Raw genomic sequence first — 24,655 nt, forward strand, 5'->3', positions numbered from 1 at the left:
TGCTTAGTATTAAAACTGCACACAAAAAATGGCTTGTATAGGTCACTGGTCACACACAGATTGTTAGGGGAATGGTTGCAAACAACTTTATTAAATAATGGAAAGCAAACGAACCCGGGGTCCGCGATGCAGCCTGGAGGACTGCGGACGAACACCTTCCGGGTAAGAAGGTAAAACAACCAACTGAAATAACAATCCCCCCCGTGTTACTGCACACCGGAACGGGAATAGGGATTCGCACTATCTCCGTTAACTGCACGAGAGATGTGCGACACATAATGTAGCCGTAGCCCTGTTAACTGCACAGAGGCTACGCAGCAGGCGCTAGGATGCGTGTGTGATTTACGCAGGCGTATACATGCTCCCAGCCGGCGTGCTACCGGACTGAGGAGTATCTCTCCACGTGGCTAACAGGCGGTGCCGGGAATACGGAGTCCGCAGTCTGCTCGGGGTGTATAGCGACCCCCTTGTTGGAGCCAGACTGTCAGACGAAGCTACCTGCCTCCCTCCATCTAAGGCTGTCTATCCCCTGCTAAACCTGCCTGTCAGAAGCTATAACAGCAAAAGTACACGTGGAGCCGAAACGACCAAGCGTCCACACAGTAACACCAACTCAGCTCAATGATCAGAGCGCGCCGCCATGTTTGTGGGCGTGCTATTTAAATATTAAGCCCTGCCAACCGTCACATTATTGGTGACGTCACCCGCGACCAATCAGGCGGTGCCAGGTCACCGGATCAGCTGACTCCCAAACCACCAATCACGGTCCGCCATGTCACGGGCATGCTCAGTGCAGTGTATCCTGGACTTAGGCTGTAACAGCCCTGTTTCCCTCCGCAACCTATCCTTCATGTTGCTAGGAACAAAGACCCAAGAGACAGCTTGTACATCTCGTGCACCAGCTAGGCGTTGGGACCAATGACGATGATGAGCAGCATCTGCCCTGGCTGGACTGGAATGGGAGACCACAGAATCCACTGATGATTCTGAACCCATTTCAGATCCAGAAAACACCTGACACCTAACACAGATAGTGCTCAATATAGGGCTTACAGCCTATTAGTGACCCTCGTACTGTTAGATTAGGCAGGCTGCAAAGCACTATCTAAGTGCACCCCATGAGGACAGACCCCCTAGTTTACAAATCCAGCATTGATGGGCTTGTCTGAACCCTGAATAAAAATAACATGCAAAATCTATATATGAGGTTCTGGTAAATATTTTGGCGCTGGTCACACACAGTGTCTGGTTTACAGCCTATTAGTGACGCCCATACTATTAGATTAGGCGGGCTATGCTCCCCTCATACACCTTACCACGGTGTGTAGTGTGACATGGAGCTAAACCCCCTGTCTTCTTAAGAATAAGGCTGCAAAAAACCTTCTCTTTATTGATAGTAGAGAAACCTCCATACAGTAGATGCGGAAAACATACGATGAACCCCAGTATTGTACCACATAGATAGGACTCTTACCGGCTAAGCTTGGAGCAGGCTGTGTGCACAGAGCCCAAGATACAAAACTGTAGGGATGTGGACTGTCTTACCCTGTTCCTGCCCCTGAAGACAACAAACACGTCATGTGAATACTGTCTTGCGGTTTTATATCTAAAAGTGATATGTGTCTTATGTAATGTATAATGGTGAGGTAACAGCATGTGAAGTGTTAATGCATAATGTGAGTGTGACACCCCAGGGGTCTGGTTGCCACAGTGATAGAGATATTACGTCTGAGAGCAGGTGGGAGGTCTCTTGGTCAGGAATCCTATGCATGCCACACCTCCTGCCCAGTCCTGGGAGGGGAAGAACTTCCCCTATATAAACCTAGGGCTGAGGCAGGGTTAGTGAGTAGAGAAGAAGTAGAGAAAGAGAAGCAGCATAGGAAGAAACAACAGGAGCTCTGTGGGAGCAGTGTTACAAGGAGTCAGGGGCTGGCAGCTGCAGAGCTCGCCCTGACTGAGAAGTTATCACCAGACCCGGAGTCCGAGGCTGTGGGGACTAACTCCTATCCAGCAGCAGAAACCGACCGGCAGGGGATTGCAGGTCCTCTGGCCCAGAAACCCGAAGGCACGGTCACACGCGTGGGACCAGCACCGCCGTCGTGGAGCGGAAGCTACTAGAAGGCCCCGAGTCACCGGCCATACGGGTGAGCACCACACGGTACACTCAGGGACGTGGGCTACTTATACCCGCCTCTAGCAAGGTAGCCAGAAGAGTATCGTTAGTTTGGGAGGCCTACAACTCCGCCTGGCCAGGGGAGATCCCATCTGCTCAAGGACTGACCAGGCCCCAATCGCTAGCCAGTACTCCGGGAGGGTCTATCTTTGTCACCAGTAAAGACCCTGAACTACACAGTACCGTCTCCGAGTGGTTCCTGCTACCCCCATCATCCACGTCGGCTGCCCTGAGGCCATACCCCTCCCGTTGGGGGTTATACTATCACGCTGCACAATCCTACCACCGGCCTCAGCGGTCTGCCCTGCAGCAGCAGCTCCCTGGCTGCACTCAACGGGTGGCGTAGTCGTCCAACATCTACCGCTAAAACAGCGCCATTTAGTCTGACTCCCTGGGCACGGACCGGATCACCGCCACGAGACTACAACCCTCAACAGATCCGGCTCCGGGTAAGCTCCCGCGTGCGCAACGCAGCGCGACACAGGCCCAGGGGCGCATCAACTTTTGGCGTAGTCGGCAGGATCTCGTGCCCGCAACCACCGGGTACTGCGTGCCTGAAAAAGACTGTTCAAACTTACCAGTGGTGAAGATTCCCGCCATCCGGCGCCGTCTTCTACATTCTTCCCGCCATCCGCGAAGTTTTCCCGCCATCCGGCGCCATCTTCGGCCTTCTTCCCGCCATCCGTGGAGGTTTCCCGCCATTGGACGCCATCTTGAGGACGCCGCGCGGGAAGAAGAGGGGCGTGGACTCCGAAAGCGCGCGAGAACTGAAGCCCCGCCTCACGTCCGGACGTTGCGTAAGGTCCTGGAAGGAGCCCAACAGACGCCGACGTCACAGGAGCGCGACGGAAGGTCCTCAACCCTGACGATCCACTGCGGAGCCGCGGCCTACGGAAGAGGATCATCGCAAGGTAGGCCACGGTCCACTAGGGGGGAGAAGGATGTCGGATACGGAGGAGAGCTTCACCGCTTCAACCCCCGCCAGCGCCACCGCTGTTGCGGTCATGCCTTTCACCATGCCCTATATCCCGGGGGCAGCCTGGCTACCCCAGTACTCAGGGGAATCGCATACCCTGCATGACTTTAGAGAAGAGCTGGATAGCCTCTTCCAGGTGTACCCCCTTACAGAAGAGCAAAAAGTGAGCATCCTGGTGGCCCAATTAACCGGGGCAGCCCAAAGGGAGGTAAAGTCCTGGCCACCTGGGGGGAGGACTGTCGCAGGGATACTGGCCCGGCTGAGGGACACCTTTGATACCCGCACCTCAGCCGAGATCAAGCTCAGATTCTACGGGTGCAAACAGCGGGCACATGAGAGTATAAGGGACTATGCATTAAACCTACAAGAAGCCCTGAGAGCCATTAAGCAGACCGACCCTGACGGCGTGGGAGACGAGGACAGGCTGTTGACTGAACAATTTATAGAGGGTTTATATTGCAATGCCCACCGAACCCAGTTGCGGGCAATGGCCTTACAGGACCCTCATCTGGGATTTGCACAGTTCAAGGACAGAGCCATCCGGGTGCTCCGAGAACCGGCACCAGGTGGCGTTGTGACCCACAGACGCCCCACTACCACTTACCACCAGGAGGCGGCGCCCTTGTCGGCAGGGCCTATGGGAGCTGATGCGCAGGCTTTGAGCAATGACCCGGCTCCAGACCTGCACCATCAGGTCCAAGAGCTAGCTAAAAGCGTTGCTGCGCTAACCCGAACTGTGCAGTCTTTACAGGTTTCTACTCCAGGGAAGATCCAGCTGGCATCCGGACCGGAGGACATCCCGTGGCGTCGACCAAGGAGGACCCCACCGGCCAGAGGAAGACCCAGCGACCGATACAACGAGGACGGACGACCCATCTGCCGCCGCTGTAATCAACCCGGGCATATGGCAAGGTACTGTCCTTTAAACTGGCACAACCTAGGGTAGAGGGCCAACCCCTAGGAAAAAGATCATCAGGCCCATCGAACTGGCGCGACAAATATGTGGGAGGATGTCCAGTCTTCCTGTGGTACTGGATGGCATTCCTATGAGTGCCCTACTGGATACCGGGTCACAGGTCACCACCATCCCGTACGTGCTCTTCAAGCAGTACTGGAATGACTTGGATATTACCCGCTACCCTGACGACGACTTGAGTATCATCGCCAGCAGTGGTCAGCCCGTGCCACAGATCGGATTTAAAGAGGTGACCATTAAAATTGGTAGAGTTGAACTGGCAGCACAGGGACTGATCATTGTAGACATTGACAAACATGAGAGTCACCCAAAGATAACTCTAGGAACTAATGTAATTGAAAATTGTCTTGCAGAGGTGATTTTCCTTTTACAGCAGGTTGCCAAGAACGCCAGCTCCAGCGAGCAGCGAGTGCTCCAAAAAGAGATCCGGGCACTGATGCGACGGCAACAGGTGGAACTCTCCGGTGGTGAGATTGGTAGCGTAAGAATGTGTGACCCTTTCCCTATTGCCATGCCCCCAAAAAGTGAAATGATGATTTGGTGCCGGGCAGCTATTGGTCTGAGAGGTAGAGATTACCAGGCAATGGTAGAACCAGTTTACTCAGACAGTAGGCCCACCATCTTGACAGCACGGGGGGTGGTTAATGTACGCCATGGGAGGGTGCCCGTTCGCATAATCAATATCGGGAAGAGGGAAGTGTACCTGCCCCGGTATGCCACGCTAGCCAAATTATATACCATTAACCAAAATGCTATACAATCTGTGGAACCCTTGTCTCCATCTCACCCGGAGGAAGGTAACGGCTCTAAGAAAACAATGGAGGACTGGTGTCAGCAACTACATTTGGGTACTGACTCCACTCCCTCACACCAGAAACAGGGAGTCTATCGGGTGGTTCAAGAGTACGAGAGAGTGTTTAGTAAACACCCGTTAGACTTCGGGCGAGTCAAGGGGGTAGAACACCACATCCCCACGGGAGACCATCCTCCCATAAAAGAGAGGTATCGACCCGTACCCCCTGCACACTACCAACACGCCAAGGGGATGCTTAGAGACATGAAGGAGGCTGGGGTGATCAGGGATAGCTGTAGCCCCTGGGCAGCTCCACTAGTCTTAGTCAAAAAGAAAGACAACACCATGAGAATGTGTGTAGATTACCGGAAAATCATCCGTATCACACACAAGGATGAGTACCCCTTACCAAGGATAGAGGAGTCTTTGGCTGCTTTAAGATCTGCTAACTTCTTCTCTACCTTGGATCTCACTAGTGGGTACTGGCAGGTTCCTGTAGCAGAGGCGGACCGGGAGAAGACCGCATTCACCACCCCGATGGGACTTAGCGAGTTTACCTGCATGCCGTTCGGACTCTGCAACGCACCAGGAACCTTCCAACGATTAATGGAGTGCTGTCTGGGCCACAGAAACTTCGAGACGGTCCTGTTGTACCTGGACGATGTCATCGTATATTCTAAGACTTATGAGGACCACCTGAAACACCTGGCGGAAGTGTTCGAAGCTCTGGCAAGCTACGGCCTAAAGGTGAAACCCTCCAAGTGTCACCTCCTGTAACCAAAGGTGCAGTACCTGGGACACGTGGTGAGCGCTGACGGAGTGGCTCCCGACCCTGATAAGATCACCGCAATTAAGGAATGGCCAAGTCCCTCCAGTGTAAAGGAAGTGCGGCAGTTCCTCGGGTTGGTAGGCTACTACCGCAGGTTCATCCCCGGTTTCACCAAAAAGGCAGCTCCTATGCAGGACCTCCTGATAGGCCAGTCCCGGAAGGCCAAGAACCAGAAGCCGCCCTTCAGATGGGAGAAGTTGGAAGAAGAGTCCTTCCGCCAGCTGAAGATGGCCCTCACGGGGGATGAAATCCTGGCGTACCCGGATTACAGCCAGCCCTTTATCCTCTACACCGACGCAAGTAACATCGGGCTAGGAGCCGTGCTGTCCCAGATCCAGCAGGGGAAAGAGCGAGTAATCGCTTACGCCAGCCGAAAACTGCGACCCACCGAAAGAAACCCTGAGAATTACAGCTCATTTAAGCTAGAGTTCCTGGCAGTGGTGTGGGCAGTCACCGAACGCTTTAAGCACTACCTCGCTTCTTCCCGGTTCGTCGTGTACACGGATAACAACCCGTTGACACACCTGGACACGGCAAGACTCGGTGCCCTAGAGCAGAGATGGATGGCCCGCCTGTCCAACTACGAGTTCACCATCAAATACCGGGCAGGACGCTCCAATACCAACGCGGACGCCCTGTCCAGGATGCCAAACCTACCGGACGTAGGAGAAGATCCAGAGGGACTGGAAGAAGTCGAACTCCCCGCGTTTCACCGTCATGGGACTATCCAGTATTCCCATCGGGTAAGGAGTAAGCAAGATGCTACGCTTAACCCCTTACCTCACTACAACTGGGCGGAAACGCAAGACAGTGACCCTGCCGTCCGGCTGGTGAAGGAGATGCTGACTCGGCCAGAGGCTCGCCTTGACCCAGATGCTCCGGAGGAAGCCAAGCAACTGTGGGCAGAAAAGAGTAGACTGTTCCTTTACAAGGGGAAGTTGTGCCGCAGAATGGTTAACTCCCGGACGCATGAACTAATCTGGCAAGCAGTGGTGCCACGAAGAGACGCAGCCATGGTGATGGAGGCATACCACGACGGGGCTGGACATTTCGGATGGAAGAAGCTGGAGTTCCTGCTGCGCGAGCGGTTCCACTGGGTAGGCATGAGGGGAACCATCGAGAGGTGGTGCAGAGACTGTGGCCCGTGCAACCTAAGAAGGAAGGACCGTGCCAGCCAGAAGACTCCCCTGCAGTCCATCGTCACCCGGCAGCCGTTGGAACTGGTAGCCTTGGATCATGTAAAACTGACCCCAAGCAGAAGTGGCTACGTCTACGCACTAACCATCGTGGATCACTACTCCCGGTTCTTGGTTGTCGTCCCTGTCAAGGACTTAACAGCAGCAAGAGCCTTCCAGCAGCATTTCTGCCGTCCACACGGGTACCCGGACCAAGTGTTGACAGACCAGGGACCTGCCTTTGAAGCGGAGGTCTTCCAAGAATTCTGCACTCTGTATGGCTGCCGGAAGATAAGGACAACACCCTATCATCCGCAAACTAATGGACTTTGTGAGAAAATGAACCAGGTGGTAATGGATCTTCTGAAAACGTTGCCCCTGGAAGAACGCAGTCTGTGGCCTGAGAAGCTGCCCGATCTGGTGGACCTATACAACCACATCCCGGTAGGTTCCACCAACTGTACCCCGGCTTACCTAATGAGGGCGAGACCTGGTAAGTTACCTGTTGACCTGGAAATGGGAGTCCTGACACCCGAGGACACTTCACCAGAAGCAGACTGGGACACAGAGAGGCAGCAGCAGTACCGGAGAGTACAGGAGAGCGTGGAGCGAAGTCTCTGTCAGGCTAGGGAAAGACAAGAGAAAACTTACAACCAGTATGCTCCCGCTGTTCCCCTGGTACCCGGAGAGCAGGTCTTGAAGAGAAAAAGACGGCTCCACAAGTTGGACGACCAGTGGGAGAAGGACCCGTACACCGTACTGCCCTCAAGCCACGACAACCCAAAGGTCTGTACCATCAGTAAAGACGGAGGGGAAACCACAACCATTGTATCCCGGGATCACCTGAAGAAGTGTCCCGAACAGCTACGGAACCCTGAAGAGGAACAAGAAGACCCTCGACCCGTAGAGGAAAGGGAAGACATGGTTAGTACTGTGCTCGGAGACTTCCCTCGGTCTTGGACTCAAGTCAATGGCGCAGTTGTGGTACCCGTACTCACCTTCCTCCAACCAGCATCCCAAGCACCTACGGAGCGACAGGTAGAGCTGGAAGAGCAGCCGGTCCAGGAGGCAGAAGACTCCACACAAGCAGAACAGGAGGATCAACCCTCTGCTTATAGTGAGCCTGCCGTACCCCTAGTGAGCCAAAGAGCCGGTAGACAGCTGCCCAGTTTACCCTTGACAGCTCCTACACCCTGTAGTTCAGGGCTAGACAGTCAGCTCCGTAAGTCCACTAGGGCCACTAGAGGCCAGTTACCCGCACGTTGGAGGATTTGAAATGTATAAATTGTTTTATTTGTGGTTACCTGTTTTTCTTGTTACTTGTAAATAATTATGTGTTTCTAGTTATTTTTAGGAGTCCTTGGTGGATTTACCGGGAATCCTTGTACAATTAGTTGGAGCGTAATCCAGGATGGACTAAAAGACTGTTAAGGACTCGGGGCAGGACAGACCCCTACCTGGTTACGTCTCCCTGTTTTGGTGAAATGGACACCTTTGTTTTCTTCAAAGACTGCACCCGGTTGCGGACACGCTGTAACCATCTTTATGTGTTTTTCTTATTGTATTATTATTGTTTATACCTTGTTATGTTTTTCTAAAAATATGTTTAGTCCCGGAGTACTAAATTTCACTAGGGGGGAATGTGACACCCCAGGGGTCTGGTTGCCACAGTGATAGAGATATTACGTCTGAGAGCAGGTGGGAGGTCTCTTGGTCAGGGATCCTATGCATGCCACACCTCCTGCCCAGTCCTGGGAGGGGAAGAACTTCCCCTATATAAACCTAGGGCTGAGGCAGGGTTAGTGAGTAGAGAAGAAGTAGAGAAAGAGAAGCAGCATAGGAAGAAACAACAGGAGCTCTGTGGGAGCAGTGTTACAAGGAGTCAGGGGCTGGCAGCTGCAGAGCTCGCCCTGACTGAGAAGTTATCACCGGACCCGGAGTCCGAGGCTGTGGGGACTAACTCCTATCCAGCAGCAGAAACCGACCGGCAGGGGATTGCAGGTCCTCTGGCCCAGAAACCCGAAGGCACGGTCACACGCGTGGGACCAGCACCGCCGTCGTGGAGCGGAAGCTACTAGAAGGCCCCGAGTCACCGGCCATACGGGTGAGCACCACACGGTACACTCAGGGACGTGGGCTACTTATACCCGCCTCTAGCAAGGTAGCCAGAAGAGTATCGTTAGTTTGGGAGGCCTACAACTCCACCTGGCCAGGGGAGATCCCATCTGCTCAAGGACTGACCAGGCCCCAATCGCTAGCCAGTACTCCGGGAGGGTCTATCTTTGTCACCAGTAAAGACCCTGAACTACACAGTACCGTCTCCGAGTGGTTCCTGCTACCCCCATCATCCACGTCGGCTGCCCTGAGGCCATACCCCTCCCGTTGGGGGTTATACTATCACGCTGCACAATCCTACCACCAGCCTCAGCGGTCTGCCCTGCAGCAGCAGCTCCCTGGCTGCACTCAACGGGTGGCGTAGTCGTCCAACATCTACCGCTAAAACAGCGCCACTTAGTCTGACTCCCTGGGCACGGACCGGATCACCGCCACGAGACTACAACCCTCAACAGATCCGGCTCCAGGTAAGCTCCCGCGTGCGCAACGCAGCGCGACACAGGCCCAGGGGCGCGTCATGAGTATAGCATAAGATAAGCTTAGGATACCATAAGACATAAGTATAACATAAACCCTAAAATACAAATTTTATTAAATCTCTTTAAAATCGGGACATGCGGCATAATGATGATCCGCATCAGTATTGCACTTTATCAAGATAAGTTCCTTTTATTGTTTAGTCTTGTGATCATTTATGTCATTGATACCTCTATGGGTGATTAATTCCAGGGCTGGCTAGGGATATCCAGGGATAGCCGCCGTGGAGCGGGGGCGCCAAAGTGTCAACATTAACTAGGGTGTCACCCTCCACTATAAGGCAGGTAATCAGCATCTAGGGTGTTGAACAGGGCTGATTGTAGCCTTTGTTTGGATGCCCGAATGTATCCTTTGGCTTGGAGGTCCAAAGATATTAGGAACGTTCTTGGGTGTTTTTATAAATTTGCACATTGTCACTTTATTCACTGTTGTCACTTTAATCATTTAGTACACACTGAGGATTGATTGTTTGATGTGATATCTGTACCAGTTTCTGGTAGACTGTCAGATCTTTGGTCTATGTAAGTACGAATAAGGGACTTTTAGGGTCTAGGGGCAGCTGCCGTTCAGCAAGGGTGCCATTGTCATCTATATGTAGGATGCCCATCTCCGTTGACATGCAGGTTCAGGCTAGGGTATCTATAGGGTGAGTTTTATTGAAGTACAGTGGGTACGGAAAGCATTCAGACCCCTTTACATTTTTCACTCTTTGTTTCATTGCAGCCATTTGGTAAATTCTAAAAAGTTCATTTTTTTTCTCATTAAAGTACACTCTGCACCCCATGTTGACTGAAAAAAACAGAAATGTAGAAATTTTTGCAAATTTATTAAAAAAGGAAAACTGAAATATCACATGGTCATAAGTATTCAGACCCTTTGCTCATATTTAAGTCACATGCTGTCCATTTCCTTGTGATCCTCCTTGAGATGGTTCTACTCTTTCATTGGAGTCCAGCTGTGTTTAATTAAACTGATAGGACTTGATTTGGAAAGGCACACACCTGTCTATATAAGACCTCACAGCTCACAGTGCATGTCAGACCAAATGACCAGTATTGAGTAGAAGCCCCCTTTTGAGCTAGTGCATCCATGAGTCTTCTTGGGAATGATGCAACAAGTTTTTCACACCTGGATTTGGGGTTCCTCTGCCATTCTTCCTTGCAGATCCTCTCCAGTTCTGTCAGGTTGGATGGTGAACGTTGGTGGACAGCCATTTTCAGGTCTCTCCAGAGATGTTCAATTGGGTTTAGGTCAGGGCTCTGGCTGGGCCAGTCTAAAATGGTCACAGAGTTGTTCTGAAGCCACTCCTTTGTTATTTTAACTGTGTGCATAGGGTCATTGTCTTGTTGGAAGATGAACCTTCGGCCAAGTCTGAGGTCCAGAGCACTCTGGAAGAGGTTTTCATCCAGGATATCTGTGTACTTGGCCGCATTCATGTTTCTTTCAATTCCAACCAGTCGTCCTGTCCCTGCAGCTGAAAAACACCCCCATGATGCTGCCACCACCATGTTTCACTGTTGGGATTGTATTGGGCAGGTGATGAGCAGTGTCTGGTTTTCTCCACACATACCCCTTAGAATTATCACCAAAAAGTTCTATCTTAGTCTCATCAGACCAAAGAATCTTATTTCTCATAGACTGGGAGTCCTTCATGTGTTTTTAAGCAAACTCTGTGCAGGCTTTCATATGTCTTGCACTGAGGAGAGGCTTCCGTTGGGCCACTCTGCCATAAAGGCTCGACTTGTGGAGGGCTGCAGTGATAGTTGACTTTATGCAACTTTCTCCCATCTCCCTACTGCATCTTTGGAGCTCAGTCACAGTGATCTTGGGGTTCATCTTTACCTCTCTCACCAAGGCTCTTCTCCCACGATTGCTCAGTTGAGCTGGACGGCCAGGTCTAGGAAGACTTCTGGTGGTCCCAAACTTCTTCCACTTAAGGATTATGGAGGCCACTGTGTTCTTAGGACCCTTGACTAATGCAGAAATTCTTTTGTAAACTTGGCCAGATCTGTGCCTTGCCACAATTCTGTCTCTAAGCTCCTTGGGCAGTGTCAGGATGCCAGGTTTAATTTTACTTTGCCAGTAGTTTTTCCCTTAGCCAAGATGGCTTCCATTGCCTCACTGGGGTCATGTGTTTCCTGCCTGTGGACCTACTTAAACTGCATGTGTTGCAATCATGCCTTGCCTGAGTATTGTGTGCTTTTAGCTTTCTACTCACCTGTGCTAGCCCTCTGAATAGAGTCTTGCTGACTTTGTGTTTACTCCTAGTCATCCGCTGAAAGGATTGCTGCCTGAATCCTCTGCTAAGGGGACTTCTGCTGAAAGGAACCGCTGGCTGTTGTTCACTCACGCTGGGATCTCTGAACTTTTGTCTTCCTGAAGAAAACTTCTCCAGGATCTGTACACTTCTGGTATAGTCACCATCTTGCTCTGTGTTTAAATACCCGGCTCCAGCTCTGCTTAAGACATCGCTGTTTCCTCCGCTGCACCTCCTGCATTCTTCAATATCCAGATCCATATTCCAGTTTGTCTTCTCTTCTGCACTACGTGAGTCCACAATCAACTGAGGAATACCTACGTCTGCTTACTATCCTTATTTCTGTTTGCATATTACTGTACCTAAGTAAACTTGAACTATGGTTAACTTTTGCATACCCTAATAGTAATGAAGGCCGTGCCTTACAGATTAGGTTCTAAGAAGTGTTGTTTGGAATGAACTTACCTTCATAAACTGTTTGCTGTGATCTTTTGCACTTGAGTTTAAAATAGACTTTCACACTACTCTTGTCTCAGTCTCTGCTTTTGGCCCACGCCATTGGACTTCAGGGTATCTACTAACATCGTAACAGGCAGTTCCTTTGAGCTCATGATTCTCATTTGGTCTGACATGCACTGTGAGCTGTGAGGTCTTATATAGATAGGTGTGTGCCTTTCCAAATCAAGTCCTATCAGTTTAATTAAACACAGCTGGACTCCAATGAAAGAGTAGAACCATCTCAAGGAGGATCACAAGAAATGGACAGCATGTGACTTAAATATGAGCAAAGGGTCTGAATACTTATGACTATGTGATATTTCAGTTTTCCTTTTTTAATAAATTTGCAAAAATTTCTACATTTCTGTTTTTTTTCAGTCAAGATGGGGTGCACAGTGTACTTTAATGAGAAAAAAAATGAACTTTTTAGAATTTACCAAATGGCTGCAATGAAACAAAGAGTGAAAGATGTAAAGGGGTCTGAATGCTTTCCGTACCCACTGTATATAGTACTCAATGTTCCAGGCAGTGGGAGGCATTACTGGGATCCAGAGCAGTCGCTCCAGTCACGTCCAGAGCCTAAGGTCTGGCATAGGAGCTGCCGGACACTTTGTGTGCTCTGAAGTACAAAGGAAGATGGACAGGGACCTGCATAGATGGAAGTTGAAGGCCAGTCCCGGGTGCACTGCAGAGGTGGACGAGAAATACAGGATGAGCTAGCAACAGGGCTGAAGAGGAGTTATGCTAAGAAGGAGGATAATGTGAATTGCTGTGCCTTATCCCATCTGTACCCACCTGATGAACTTGAACTGTCAAGTATATGTTTGACTGTTACAAAGAACTTCGTGTCCCCTAAATTGTGTGCGGCGGCTTCTGAGGACAGAAGCCTGAAGGCAGTGGAGGCCTGCGGCCTACAAGAGAGTGTGCTGCACCCCACACCCTAGAGCACACTGGGACTGGGACACCCATTGTCTGTAAAGTGCCAGAGCGAAATCAGACCGACGTTCAGTCACGACTACCGCTCTGTGCCACTTTACAAGATGAGTGATAAGGGAACTTCTCCATCAGAAGAGAAGAGGAAATAATGGTCGCTGCCCAAACTGTGACAAGAACAGGACCACAATGCAACAAGAACTGTCTCACAATGCTCTTGGAACTTTCCCATAATGCATTGCAAATTGAAACTAGAGCAAATACATTAAATCACTAGCAGACAGTGCAGTTATCAAACAATAAAAAAGAGAGAGGATTCAAATGCAAGCAACATAATGTCAGAACTGATATACACATAAAGTGACTAGATTCCCTGGATAGCTAAATTCGCTGCTGAGGCAAGAACACGGGCTGCCCAGCACTATTTAAGTGTACCCCATGAAGATAGACACTCTAATTTACAAGGCCATAACATATAGGTGCATCTCACAAAATTAGAATATCATCAAAAAGTTAATTTATTTCAGTTCTTCAATGCAAAAAGTGAACCTCATATATTATATAGAGTCATTACAAACACAGTGATCTATTTCAAGTGTTTATTTCTGTTAATGTTGATGATTATGGCTTATAGCCAATGAAAACACAAAAGTCATTAACTCAGTAAATTAAAATAATTAACAAAAAACACCTGCAAAGACTTCCTAAGCATTTAAAAAGGTCCCTTAGTCTGTTTTAGTAGGCTCCACAATCATGACAATCATGGTGAAGACTGCTGACTTGACAGATGTCCAGAGTTCCAATTTTCATTTGAAATCAAGGTCCCAGAGTCTGGAAGAAGAGTGGAGAGGCCACAATCCAAGCTGCTTGAGGTCTAGTGTGAAGTTTCCACAATCAGTGATGGTTTGTGGAGCCGTGTCATCTGCTGGTGTAGGTCCACTGTGTTTTTTCAACACAAAAGTCAGCGCAGCCGTCTACCAGGAAATTTTAGAGCACTTCATGCTTCCCTCTGCCACAGTATCAAGCTACCAGGGGGGCAAAGGGGGCGGTGGCCCCGGGCCCCTCGCTCTTAGGGGGCCCATCCAGGGCTACGCCAGTGTAACTGTATCTAGCATGCCCCTGGTGCCAGCATCGGGCCCCACTGCCCTCTACCGCCGCAAGTTTACTGATGAGAGAGGGAGCGCGGATCTCTCTCCCATTAGTCCCTTCTGTGACTGATGTCTCTGACATCATCACTTGGCGCCCAGCCCGCTGTGCTGAAGATGTGTGCATGCTGGGTGCTCTGAGCAGCGAGGGAACCAGGAGGAGAGATGAGTACTGTTTATTTATTTTTTGCCGGGTGGGGGGCGGCATTATATTACAGACTCTGCCTATGGGAAGGGGGAGGTGCATTATACTGCAGACTCTGCCTATGGGGGAGCATTATCCTAAAGACTCTGCCCACAGAGAGGGGGGGCATTATACTAAAGACTCTGCCTATGGGGAGGGGGGGCATTATACTACAGACTGTCTATGGGGAGGGGGGGAGCATTATACTAAAGCCTCTGTCTATGGGGGGGCATTCTACTACAGACTCTGTTTATGAGCAGGGGAGAGCAGTAGACTACAGACTCTGCCTATGGGGGGACATTGTACTACAGACTCTGCCTATAAGAGGGGGAGCATTATACTACAGACTCTGCCTATGGGGGGTGCATTTTACTACAGACTCTGCCTATAGGTGGGGCATTATACTACAGACGCTGCCTATGAGATGGGGGGGGCATTATATCACAGACTCTGCCTATGAGGAGGGGGGGGACATTATACTACAGACTCTGCCTATGAGATGGGGGGGCATTATACTACAGATTCTGCCTATGAGGAGGGGGGGGGATTATACTACAGACTCTGACTATGAGGAGGGGGGAGCATTATACTACAGACTCTGCCTATGAGGGGGCATTATACTGCAGACTCTGCCTATGGGGGGGCATTATACTACAGACTCTGCCTATGAGGAGGGGGGAGCATTATACTACAGACTCTGCCTATGGGGGGGACATTGTACTACAGACTCTGCCTATAAGAGGGGGAGCATTATACTACAGACTCTGCCTATGGGGGGTGCATTTTACTACAGACTCTGCCTATAAGTGGGGCATTATACTACAGACGCTGCCTATGAGATGGGGGGGGCATTATACCACAGACTCTGCCTATGAGGAGGGGGGGCACATTACACTACAGACTCTGCCTATGAGATGGGGGGGGCATTATACTACAGATTCTGCCTATGAGGAGGGGGGGGCATTATACTACAGACTCTGCCTATGAGGAGGGGGGAGCATTATACTACAGACTCTGCCTATGGGGGGGGCATTATACTGCAGACTCTGCCTATGGGGGGGCATTATACCACAGACTCTGCCTATGAGGAGGGGGGGAGCATTATACTACAGACTCTGCCTATGGGGGGGAGCTTTATACTACACACTCTGTCAATGGGGGGAGCATTTTACTACAGACTCTGCCTATAGGGGCGCATTATACTATACGAAGGACTATGGGGAGTGCATTATACTATATTGAGGACTATCTGGTGCATTATACTATATGTAGGCTATTTATACAGTGTGGGAGATAATGTGGGTTCTTTGAACAGCGTGGGGGCCATCATACAGTGTGGGAGATAATGTGGGGTCTTTGTATAGTGTGGAGGCCATCATACAGTGTTGGAGCCATCAGCTTGGGGGCTACTAAGGGGTCAGTATACTTTGTGGGGGTACTATACAGTGAGGGGGAATTATATCGTGAATAGGAGAACATCATACTGGTTAGAGCGGAGCTCTACATGGGGGGAGACTCAGGACATTATTAAATCTTAGGTGGGCACTTATTGTTATAGGGGAACTCAGGTTATCGTGACTGTCGAAGGGGCACTATTACTTTCTAGGGGGCACAATGTGGGCACTGTTTTCTAGGACACTTGCACACGGCATTACTTTATTTTAGAGGTTTGTTTTACCATCTAGAGGGCACACAGTAGGTGCAGTAATAGGGACACATTTTGCAGCAGAGGCTCAGTATTGGGGTATCAGCAGGATGAGAAGTTTGTGCAGGTTGGGGATAGATGTGGTCAGTGCCTGAAATGTAAGGAGTCAAATGTGTCTTTGTTGTGATCTCTGCATACCTGAGACTCTGAGCCCTGGCTGGAGAAGTTGTCGTGTCGGTCTGGGCCAGATGGAAAAGACGGGAAAAGTGAACAATTTAATCAGAAAGAACGTCAGCTGTAAGGTACTATATATAACTGAGCTGTGATCTCTTATATGTTCTGCAGGACTGGCATCTATCAATATATGTCACCATATGGCGGTAATATCAGTGCTGGTCTTTGTATAGAGATTATTTTTAGTAACAGCGCGGTCATCTGCTGAGGTTTTCCTACATCAACTATCTGGGTGCGCCGCTATAGTTGGAATCAGGGTTACCTGGTTAGAGGCCCACTCAGAAGTTTCGGCCCCCTGAACCAAAACCTTAGCTACGCCAAGCTTTTTGGAGATGGAAATTTCATTCTCCAGCAGGACTTGGCCCCTGTCCACACTGACAAAAGTACTAATACCTGGTTTAAAACAACAGTATCACTGTGCTTGATTGGCAGCAAACTCACCTGACCTTAACCCCATAAAGAATCTATGGGGTATTGTCAAGAGGAAAATGAGAGACACCAGACCCAACAATGCAGACGACCTGAAGGCTTCTATCAAAGCCACCTGGGCTTCCATAACCCCTCAGCAGTGCCACAGGCTGATCCCTCCATGCCACATTGCCGCATTGATGCAGTAATTGATGTAAAAGGAGCCCCGACCAAGTATTGAGGGCATTTATTGAACATACATTTCAGTAGGATAACATTTTGGATTTTGAAAACATTTTTCAAGCTGTTGTTATAAGGTATTCTAATTAATTGAAATAATGACTTTTGAGTTTTCATTGGCTGTAAGCCATAATCATCAACATTAACAGAAATAAACACGTGAAATAGATCACTCTGTGTGTAATGGCTCTATATAATATATGAGTTTCACGTTTTGTATTGAAGAACTGAAATAAATTAACTTTTATGGTGATATTCTAATTTTGTGAGATGCACCTGTAGATGGGCTTGGCTGCACCCTGAATAAAAATAGCATGTAAAAAATATATATGATATATATGAGGTATTGGTCGATATTTTGGCCAAAATATACAAGCTCGCAACCTGCTCAAGGGTCCTCATACTTGCGAGTCCCTACACTAACATTAAAAGCAAAGTCACAAAAACAAGGAATTAAAGTTCCCACCAAAATTCAAGAATTAACACAGCAAATACAGCAACAATAATTACAAGGATGCAGCAAACCCATATAATGAAGAAGTCAGCAACACAGGTGCAAAATATTGATGAGACAACCACTCACAACCTACCAATTCATGGAGGGGGTGATAGCTTAGTATTAAAACTGCACACAAATAAGCCTTGTATAGGGCACTGGTCACACATAGGTAGTGCACAATGTCTGGCTTACAGCCTATTAGTGAAGCCCAAACTATTAGATTAGGCGGGCTGCCCAGCACTTTTTAAGTACACCCCATGAAGACAGACACCCTAGTTTACAAGGCCAACATTGATGGGTCTGGCTGCACCCTGAATAAAAATAACGTGCAAAAAATATATATGATATATATGAGGTATTAGTAAATATTTTGGCCAAAATACACAAGCTCGCAACCCGCGTCAAGGGTCCTCATACTTGCGAGTCCCTACACTAACATTAAAAGCAAAGACAAATTTAAATTCCCACCAAAATTCAAGAATTAACACAGGAAAAAAGGGCAACAGTGTTTACCTGCCTAGGTCTCAGTACTAATCATACCATATAATAACGATGACAGCAACACAGGTGCAAAATACTGATGTGACAACCACTCACATATTACCAATTAATGGAGGGGGGTGATTACATAGTATTAAAACTGCACACAAAATTATATGGGATTGCTACATCCTAATAGTGCATTAGTTCTGAGATCTGGGCAGGTAAATGCTATATTAATAATTGATTTTTTGGGGAAAGTTAAATTCTCTTTTGTTGGCTTTACTTTTAATCTAACTGAAATACACGTAAGCTTTTTTCCTAAACATTAGGATCTGTTTAGAGCCATCAGCTCAAAAAGGCTTCCTTTGACAGACTTGGCATAAGCAGGTCAAAAGGAACCCTGATCTTTACCATTACACCCCTTTACAGGAATGGAGACTTACCACATGCTCAGGGTTGCATCTACAGAGTAGCTGCTGGCCAGAGGAGCGAGCTTGAGGCTATAACTCTAACTAAAGCTTTTTTATTACTAAATGATGGGTTCTGTCTAAGGCCATTGGCTCAAAAAGGCTTTCTCGGACAGACTTGGCGCAAGCTACTCCATTCTGCAGATCCCAAGGGAACCCTGGCCTTTACCATTACACCCCTGTACAGGGATAGATACTTACCATAGGCCCAGGGTTGCATCTACAGAGTAGCTGCTGGCCGGAGGAGCGAGCTTGAGGCTATAGTGGTTGATTCAACTCTAACTAAAGCTTTTTTTTCCTAAATACTGGGATCTGTTTAAGGCTGTTGGCTCAAACAGACTTCCTCGGACAGACTTGGCGCAAGCTACTCCATTCTGCAGATCCCAAGGGAACCCTGGTTTTTACCATTACACCCCTGTACAGGGATAGATACTTACCATAGGCCCAGGGTTGCATCTACAGAGTAGCTGCTGGCCGGAGGAGTGCGCTTGAGGCTTGAGTAGTTGAGTCAATCCTAACTAAAGAAAAACCTATCTAATGACACTTTCTTGTTAGGACCTGTCTGAGGCCTATGGCTCAAAAAAAGCTTCTTTGGAAAAACTTGGCAAAAGCCAGTCTATCCTACAGGTTCCAAAGGAACTCTGACCTTCACTCTTACAGCCCTGTACAGTGATAAAGACTTATTACAGGGCCTTGATTGCATCTACATAGTAGATGCTGACTGGAGGGGCAAACTTAAGGTTAGAATGGTTCAGCCAACCCTAACTATTTCTACTTTCTTAAATGTTAGGATATTTCTGAGGCCGTTGGCTCAAACAGGCTTCCTTGGACAGACTTGGCGCAAAACACACCATTTCTGATGTTTCCAAATGAACCCTGGGCTTCACCCTTGAACCTCTATACAGGGACCGTTTCATAGTTTTAAGGTTGAAAGACACAAGTCCATCAAGTTCAACCTAAAAGCTAATGTGTTGATCCAGAGGAAGGCAAAAACCCCATGAGGCAGATGCTAATTGCCCCATATTAGGGGAAAAATTCCTTCCCGACTCCACATATGGCAATCAGACTAGTTCCCTGGATCAACGTCCCATAACAAAATCTAGTACGGATCACCTGCAATTTTATATTATTCAAGAAAGGCACACACATGCCCTCCTTGAATTTTTTTTAGAAAATTAAGTATTTCAATTTCATGTGGTAGAGAGTTTCATAACCTCATTGCTCACACAATAAAAATTTGCCAACTAACTTCCTTTAGACAAAGTGAATTAGGATCTTTATGCTAGAGTAATTGAATTAACTCTAACTGAAATAGATTAATGCTTTTTTCCTAAATGTTGAAATTTGTTTAAATCCATCAGCTCAAAAAGGCTTTCTCGGACAGACTTGGCGCAAGCTACTCCATTCTGCAGATCCCAAGGGAACCCTGGCCTTTATCATTACACCCCTGTACAGGGATAGATACTTACCATAGGCCCAGGGCTGCATCTACAGAGTAGCTGCTGGCCGGAGGAGCGAGCTTGAGGCTATAGTGGTTGATTCAACTCTAACTAAAGCTTTTTTTTCCTAAATACTGGGATCTGTTTAAGGCTGTTGGCTCAAACAGACTTCCTCGGACAGACTTGGCGCAAGCTACTCCATTCTGCAGATCCCAAGGGAACCCTGGTTTTTACCATTACACACCTGTACAGGGATAGATACTTACCATAGGCCCAGGGTTGCATCTACAGAGTAGCTGCTGGCCGGAGGAGTGCGCTTGAGGCTTGAGTAGTTGAATCAATCCTAACTAAAGAAAAACCTATCTAATGACACTTTCTTGTTAGGACCTGTCTGAGGCCTATGGCTCAAAAAAGCTTCTTTGGAAAGACTTGGCAAAAGCCAGTCTATCCTACAGGTTCCAAAGGAACACTGGCCTTCACTCTTACAGCCCTGTACAGTGATAAAGACTTATTACAGGGCCTTGATTGCATCTACATAGTAGATGCTGACTGGAGGGGCAAATTTAAAGTTAGAATGGTTCAGCCAACCCTAACTATTGCTACTTTCTTAAATGTTAGGATATTTCTGAGACCATTGGCTCAAACAGGCTTCCTTGGACAGACTTGGCACAAAACACCATTTCTGATGTTTCCAAATGAACCCTGGGCTTCACCCTTGAACCTCTATACAGGGACCGTTTCATAGTTTTAAGGTTGAAAGACACAAGTCTGTCAAATTCAACCTAAAAGCTAATGTGTTGATCCAGAGGAAGGCAAAAACCCCATGAGGCAGATGCTAATTGCCCCATATTAGGGGAACAATTCCTTCCCGACTCCACATATGGCAATCAGACTAGTTCCCTGGATCAACGTCCCATAACAAAATCTAGTACGGATAACCTGCAATTTTATATTATTCAAGAAAGGCACACACATGCCCTCCTTGAATTTTTTTTAGAAAATTAAGTATTTCAATTTCATGTGGTAGAGAGTTTCATAACCTCATTGCTCACACAATAAAAATTTGCCAACTAACTTCCTTTAGACAAAGTGAATTAGGATCTTTATGCTAGAGTAATTGAATTAACTCTAACTGAAATAGATTAATGCTTTTTTCCTAAATGTTGAAATTTGTTTAAATCCATCAGCTCAAAAAGGCTTTCTCGGACAGACTTGGCGCAAGCTACTCCATTCTGCAGATCCCAAGGGAACCCTGGCCTTTACCATTACACCCCTGTACAGGGATAGATACTTACCATAGGCCCAGGGCTGCATCTACAGAGTAGCTGCTGGCCGGAGGAGCGAGCTTGAGGCTATAGTGGTTGATTCAACTCTAACTAAAGCTTTTTTTTCCTAAATACTGGGATCTGTTTAAGGCTGTTGGCTCAAACAGACTTCCTCGGACAGACTTGGCGCAAGCTACTCCATTCTGCAGATCCCAAGGGAACCCTGTTTTTTACCATTACACCCCTGTACAGGGATAGATACTTACCATAGGCCCAGGGTTGCATCTACAGAGTAGCTGCTGGCCGGAGGAGTGCGCTTGAGGCTTGAGTAGTTGAATCAATCCTAACTAAAGAAAAACCTATCTAATGCCACTTTCTTGTTAGGACCTGTCTGAGGCCTATGGCTCAAAAAAGCTTCTTTGGAAAGACTTGGCAAAAGCCAGTCTATCCTACAGGTTCCAAAGGAACTCTGGCCTTCACTCTTTCAGCTCTGTACAGCGATAAAGACTTATTGCAGGGCCTTGATTGCATCTACATAGTAGATACTGACTGGAGGGGCAAACTTAAGGCTAGAATGGTTCAGCCAACCCTAACTATTGCTACTTTCTTAAATGTTAGGATATTTCTGAGGCCGTTGGCTCAAACAGGCTTCCTTGGACAGACTGGGCGCAAAACACACCATTTCTGATGTTTCCAAATGAACCCTGGGCTTCACCCTTGAACCTCAATACATGGACAGTTTCATAGTTTTAAGGTTGAAAGACACAAGTCCATCAAGTTCAACCTAAAAGCTAATGTGTTGATCCAGAGGAAGGCAAAAACCCCATGAGGCAGATGCTAATTGCCCCATATTAGAGGAAAAATTCCTTCCCGACTCCACATATGGCAATCAGACTAGTTCCCTGGATCAACGTCCCATAACAAAATCTAGTACGGATAACCTGCAATTTTATATTATTCAAGAAAGGCACACATATGCCCTCCTTGAATTTTTTTTAGAAAATTTAGTATTTCAAGTTCATGTGGTAGAGAGTTCCATAACCTCATTGCTCACACAATAAAAATTTGCCAACTAACTTCCTTTAGACAAAGTGAATTAGGATCTTTATGCTAGAGTAATTGAATTAACTCTAACTGAAATAGATTAATGCTTTTTTCCTAAATGTTGAAATTTGTTTAAATCCATCAGCTCAAAAAGGCTTTCTCGGACAGACTTGGCGCAAGCTACTCCATTCTGCAGATCCCAAGGGAACCCTGGCCTTTACCATTACACGCCTGTACATGGATAGATACTTACCATAGGCCCAGGGCTGCATCTACAGAGTAGCTGCTGGCCGGAGGAGCGAGCTTGAGGCTATAGTGGTTGATTCAACTCTAACTGAAGCTTTTTTTTTTCCTAAATACTGGGATCTGTTTAAGGCTGTTGGCTCAAACAGACTTCCTCGGACAGACTTGGCACAAGCTACTCCATTCTGCAGATCCCAAGGGAACCCAGGTTTTTACCATTACACCCCTGTACAGGGATAGATACTTACCATAGGCCCAGGGTTGCATCTACAGAGTAGCTGCTGGCCGGAGGAGTGCGCTTGAGGCTTGAGTAGTTGAATCAATCCTAACTAAAGAAAAACCTATCTAATGCCACTTTCTTGTTAGGACCTGTCTGAGGCCTATGGCTCAAAAAAGCTTCTTTGGAAAGACTTGGCAAAAGCCAGTCTATCCTACAGGTTCCAAAGGAACTCTGGCCTTCACTCTTACAGCCCTGTACAGCGATAAAGACTTATTACATGGCCTTGATTGCATCTACATAGTAGATGCTGACTGGAGGGGCAAACTTAAGGCTAGAATGGTTCAGCCACCCTAACTATTGCTACTTTCTGAAATGTTAGGATATTTCTGAGGCCGTTGGCTCAAACAGGCTTCCTTGGACAGACTGGGCGCAAAACACACCATTTCTGATGGTTCCAAATGAACCCTGGGCTTCACCCTTGAACCTCAATACAGGGACAGTTTCATAGTTTTAAGGTTGAAAGACACAAGTCCATCAAGTTCAACCTAAAAGCTAATGTGTTGATCCAGAGGAAGGCAAAAACCCCATGAGGCAGATGCTAATTGCCCCATTTTAGGGGAAAAATTCCTTCCCGACTCCACATATGGCAATCAGACTAGTTCCCTGGATCAACGTCCCATAATAAAATCTATTACCACTAACCTGAAATGTTATATTATTCAAGGAACATTTTTCATCAAGCAGTTTTCACCGGAAATGTGTTGCACAACTGTTTGAATCTCAGTAAATTCCTGCGCAACTTACATTTAAATACTCTGACCTTTTTACACCCACTCTTTTAACTTCTTAAATAGTGAACAGAGCTTATCTGGACCGCTTGTGGCTTAGCTTTACCTGAAAACTTATTACAAATTAGGCTGGAAAAGTGGTGTAAAATAGGACTGAAATTGACTCCATCTTTTGACTGGAGTACATTTCTTGAGGTGTAGTACGTCAGCTTTAAGGGGATATTTCAATAAATGAATGACCCTGGCTGCAGGTATAAAGAATCAAACTGTGCTGTCCTGACCCATTCCTGGGATTGTGTATGGCACTGCCATCACCTCAATACTGCCGCAGCCAACAAATGTAATCAGACGGACTGCCCAGCTGAGCGCACTGAGCTGCTGCAGCTCTGAGATGGTGGAACCTCTTTTTTTTAATTAAATGACCTGCAGCTAGGGACATTCATTTATTGAAAGGGAACAACCCCTTTAAGGATGAGTCAAGTTCATTAAGAGGTTTAGTCTTTTTAATGAATTTGGTGCACGTTCCTCCAATAGGCGCTTCATGAATGCTGGTATAGAAATCCACCAGCCTTGATGAATCGGCCACCATAGGTTTACATGGCATGAGCATATACAGAACAGTTGTGTAGTATACGTTACCAGGCCCTCATGATGCTCTTGGTCCTGGATGGCCTTCCACAGTCTGCTTTCTTGCTTCATCATCTTGAAGGGCTCCACTTTCTTTTCTTCTGGCTGGCATGGTGCGGCTCTATCATCCTGCTCCTTTAACACGAAGGGACGACTGTAAAGCTGCCAGGAGCGTTTTTTTATCCCCTTAGATCATTGTGACAACACAAAGTGATGACATAGACAAGTGGGTGAGGCGCCTTTATTCAGTCATCGGGTGTGGTCAGAAGAAATTAGCATATTCCGTGATGTTACTACAATGAGAACAGACATGAACATTCTATTCGGAACCCGACCGCCATTATCAGCGGAACCTTCACTGCTGTCAGATTGGCACTAAAAACAAAAAGAGACCGCGGTGAACCTGGACAGTAACAATCTACAGGGACAGTGACTGCTAAGCGGACTTCATGTCAGATGTTA

Source organism: Phyllobates terribilis, unplaced genomic scaffold (assembly GCF_046119375.1).
Source record: "Phyllobates terribilis strain yellow unplaced genomic scaffold, ASM4611937v1 Scaffold_110__1_contigs__length_5578470, whole genome shotgun sequence".
In the NCBI taxonomy this organism is placed as follows: Eukaryota; Metazoa; Chordata; class Amphibia; order Anura; family Dendrobatidae; genus Phyllobates; species Phyllobates terribilis.